This window comes from Berghia stephanieae, chromosome 5 (assembly GCF_034508935.2).
Source record: "Berghia stephanieae isolate SIO BIC M18660-M18661 chromosome 5, UCSD_Bste_1.3, whole genome shotgun sequence".
NCBI classification, from domain to species: domain Eukaryota; kingdom Metazoa; phylum Mollusca; class Gastropoda; order Nudibranchia; family Aeolidiidae; genus Berghia; species Berghia stephanieae.
The window spans coordinates 1,617,819-1,622,818 of NC_088364.1; the positions used below are offsets into that span (position 1 = coordinate 1,617,819).

Consider the following 5,000-nt stretch of genomic DNA (forward strand, 5'->3'; position numbering starts at 1 on the left):
GTGTGTGATGAGTGTGTGAATGATGTGTGTGTGTGAGAGTGAATGAGTGTGTGTGTGAGAGTGAATGAGTGTGTGTGTGAGAGTGAATGAGTGTGTGTGTGTGAGAGTGAATGAGTGTGTGTGTGTGAGAGTGAATGATTGTGTGTGTGTGAGAGTGAATGAGTGTGTGTGTGTGAGTGAATGAGTGTGTGTGTGAGAGTGAATGAGTGTGTGTGTGTGAGAGTGAATGAGTGTGTGTGTGTGAGAGTGAATGAGTGTGTGTGTGTGAGAGTGAATGAGTGTGTGTGTGTGTGAGAGTGAATGATTGTGTGTGTGTGAGAGTGAATGAGTGTGTGTGTGAGAGTGAATGAGTGTGTGTGTGTGAGAGTGAATGAGTGTGTGTGTGTGTGAGAGTGAATGAGTGTGTGTGTGTGTGATCTTTGAACTTGAAGCGTTTTATTCCAGACAGGTCTTGAAAAACACGGAAGATCAGACGATCGGCCTGTCAGGGAGATTAAAAGGCACCGCCCTTGATCTACGCTTTGGAATGGGGGGGGGGGGGGGGGTTGTCAGCAACCACGATAGGACATCAAAGGGACTTTTGAAAATCTACCTCTGTACCCCCCCCCCCCTATCCTTCCTCTTTCATCTTATCCCAGCTCTTGTATTTTAAGAGAGTGAGAGAGACAGACACACAAACACACACACACACATACACACACACACAGAGAGAGAGAGAGAGAGAGAGAGTGAGAGAGAGAGACAGAAATAGATAGATAGATAGATAGACGGATGGATGGATAGATAGATAGATTGATAGATGGATAGAGATAGATGTAATAATAATAATAATAATAATAATAATAATAATAATAATAATAATAATAATAATAATAATAATAATAATGGTATAGATTTATAGTGCGCCAAACATCCCTTCATCAGGAGGGCTCTGGGCGCATAACATAGATTAACTTAATCATGAAGCCCTAACACAGTACACGAACAACGCTAATTATACACATAATCAAAAGAAAGTCTGTCGGAATAAGAATGTCTTCAATCGACGCTTGAATTCCTCTAGTGAAGACGAAGAACGTATCTCTAGTGGTAGTAAATTCCACAACCTTGGACCAGAATGCTGAAAGGCGCGTTCACCAGCCTTCACTCGACAGCGGGGTGTTTTCAATTTGAGGTCGTTTGTTGATCGAAGCGATCGCTGTGGGTTATACCGTTCAACGAGGTTTGAGAGATATGCTGGTGACGAGCCCTCCAGGCATTTGAAAACGATAGTTAAAGATTTATATTTAATCCGCTGGTCCACTGGCAGCCAATGTAGCTGCTGTAGTAATTCGGGAGCTGCAGTTTTCCTGTCTGTCTGCAATACAACGCGGGCTGCCATGTTCTGTACTTTCTGGAGTTTGTTTATTTTGTCCTTTGTGAGACCAACAAACAGTGCATGGCAATAATCCATTTTCGGGAATATCAAAGATGTTACCAGTTTGTTACATAGGGTGAGAAGGAGTAAGTGAGAGGGATAGAAGAGAGAGAGAGAGAGAGAGAGAGAGAGAGGGAGAGAGAGAGTGAGTGTGTGTGTGTGTGTGTGTGAGAGAGAGAGAGAGAACGAAAGAGAGAGAGAGAGAGAGAGAGAGAGAGAGAGAGAGATCAAGCGATAGATAAATGGATAGATAGATAGAAGATATTGGATTATCAGACGGGCAGACAGACAGATAGATAGATAGATAGATAGATAGATAGATAGATAGATAGATAGATAGATAGATAGATAGATAGACACACACAAACACACACATATATATATATTATATATATATATATATATATATATATATATATATATATATATATATATATATAATATATGAATATATATATATAATATATATATATTATATATATATATATATATATATATATATATATATGAATATATATATATATATATATATATATATATATATATATATATATATATATAATATATATATATATATATATATATATAGTTTGACAAACTGGGTCTTTGACAAACTGGGTCTGTGACAAACTGGGTCTGTGACAAACTGGGTCTTTGACAAACTGGGTCTTTGACAAACTGGGTCTTTGACAAACTAGGTCTGTAACAAACTAGGTCTGTTGCAAACTGGGTCTGTGACAAACTTGGTCTTTGACAAACTGGGTCTTTGACAAACTGGGTCTGTGACAAACTGGTTCTGTGACTAACTGGGGCTTTGACAAACTGGGCCTGTGACAAACTAGGTCTGTGACAAACTTGGTCTTTGACAAACTGGGTCTTTGACAAACTGTGACTGTGACAAACTGGGTCTTTGACAAACTGGGCCTGTGACAAACTAGGTTTGTGACAAACTGGGTCTTTGACAAACTGGGTCTGTGACAAACTGGGTCTTTGACAAACTGGGACTGTGACAAACTAGGTCTTTGATAAACTAGGTCTGTGACAAACTGGGTCTTTAACAAACTAGGTCTGTGACAAACTGGGTCTTTGACAAACTGGGACTGTGACAAACTGGGTCTGTGACAAACTGGGTCTGTGACAAACTGGGTCTGTGATAAACTGGGTCTGTGACAAACTGGGACTGTGACAAACTGGGTCTGTGACAAACTGGGTCTGTGATAAACTGGGTCTGTGACAAACTGGGTCTGTGACAAACTGGGTCTGTGACAAACTTGGTCTGTGACAAACTGGGACTTTGACAAACTGGGTCTATGACAAACTGGGTCTGTGACAAACTGGGTCTGTGACAAACTGGGACTGTGACAAACTGGGTCTGTGTCAAACTGGGACTGTGACAAACTGGGTCTGTGACAAACTGGGACTGTGACAAACTGGGACTGTGACAAACTGGGCCTTTGACAAACTGGGTCCGTGGCAAACTGGGTCTCTTACAAACTGGGTCTGTGACAAACTGGGTCTGTGACAAACTGGGTCTGTGACAAACTGAGCCCCCTATTTGTTTTCAGTTATCAGGCCTGCAAATAAGTGCACGTCAATTTCTATTCCATACCTTTTGACAGGTGTACAATGAATACCTGGCCGTTAACAGTGTTGTCTTTGCCGGATAAAGACATTTGTAATATCGCCTAACAGGCGTCATGTTTCGTTTTAAATGTGTTACGTGTTGCTGTTGGTCATGGACTCCTTGTAAACCCCTTTGAACACGTTTAGTGGATAGTGTTCTCTATAAAAGTTCACGTCCTTTCTTTCTTTAAAAAAAATACAAAACAATAAAAAAAAAAAAAACAAACAAACAAAAAAACTCAAACCATCAATAGACAGACAGTCTATCTTCCACCAGTACTTATTTTGTTTTTTGTTTTGTTTTGATTTTCTCCTCCCTCAGCCGGACTAGAACTAGCCAGCATCTTTCTTCCGGTTGACAGCCAGGGCACAGTGACGAAGACCACGTGTCCTGACCGGCGACTGCTGAAGCTTCAGCTCAAAGCTTCGATGGATGGTGGACTCTTGATGAATCAGGGCGTCCCGGTATTAGAAACAACCCCGTTTCCATGGAGACGATTACTTGTGCACCGCCCCATACCCCACCCCGTCTATTCAACGAGGAAGTGTTTTGTGGTGCCGGGTTACAAAGACAAACCGATTTAAACACACGCTTTACACACGCTCACACACACAAACAAACACACATTCACACACACACAAGCACACATTCATACACACAGACAAACACACATTCATACACACACACAAACACACATTCACACACACACAAACACACATTCATACACACACACACAAACAAACACATATTCACACACACAAACAGACATTCATACAGACACACAAACACACATTCATACACACACATAAACACACATTCATACACACACAAACACACATTCATACACACACAAACAAACACATATTCACACACACACAAACACACATTCATACTCACACACACACACACAAACAAACACATATTCACACACACAAACACACATTCATACACACACACACAAACCCACATTCATACACACACATAAACACACATTCATACAAACACACACAAACACACATTCATACACACACAAACAAAGACATATTCACACACACACACAAACACACATTCATACACACACATATACACACACATTCATATACACACACACAAAAACACATTCACACACACACAAACACACACACAAACACACAAACACACATTCATACACACACACAAATTCACACACACAAACACACATTCATACACACACACAAACAAACACATATTCACACACACACAAACACACATTCATACACACACAAACAGACATTCATACACACACACACATAAACACACATTCATACACACACAAACAAACACATAATCATACACACACAAACACACATTCATACACAAACATATAAACACACATTCATACACACACACAAACACACATTCATACACACACACAAACACACATTCACACACACACACACAAACACACAGTCACACACACACACAAACACACAGTCACACACACACAAACACACATTCATACACACACAAACACACATTCATACACACACAAACACACATTCATACACCCACACATATAAACACACACACACACACACACACACACATATATATATATATATATATATATATATATATATATATATATATATATATATATATATAATATATATATATATACGAGGGCATACAAAACTTTGATTTCCTTTGTTTATACAAGGTCAGGATCAATGTCACATTATTTTGATATATGCTGCTGTTTCTATAAACCGATATATATATATATATATTATATATATATATATATATATATATATATATATATATATATATATATATATAGAATCGTGTTTGATACAAATATGGTACGGATAAAGCTCGACATGTAGCAATGGAGCGAATTAATATTTTAATATTTACCAACATTGTGGTAAATATTAAAATAATATATATATATATATATATATATATATATATATA

General features: G+C 38.5%; 1 protein-coding gene across 1 annotated transcript in view; it reads left to right on the forward strand.

The window, feature by feature from the left end:
• The window catches only part of LOC144973832 (GTP-binding protein Di-Ras2-like), a 206,251-nt gene that overhangs the window by 27,979 nt on the left and 173,272 nt on the right, over positions 1–5,000 (forward strand).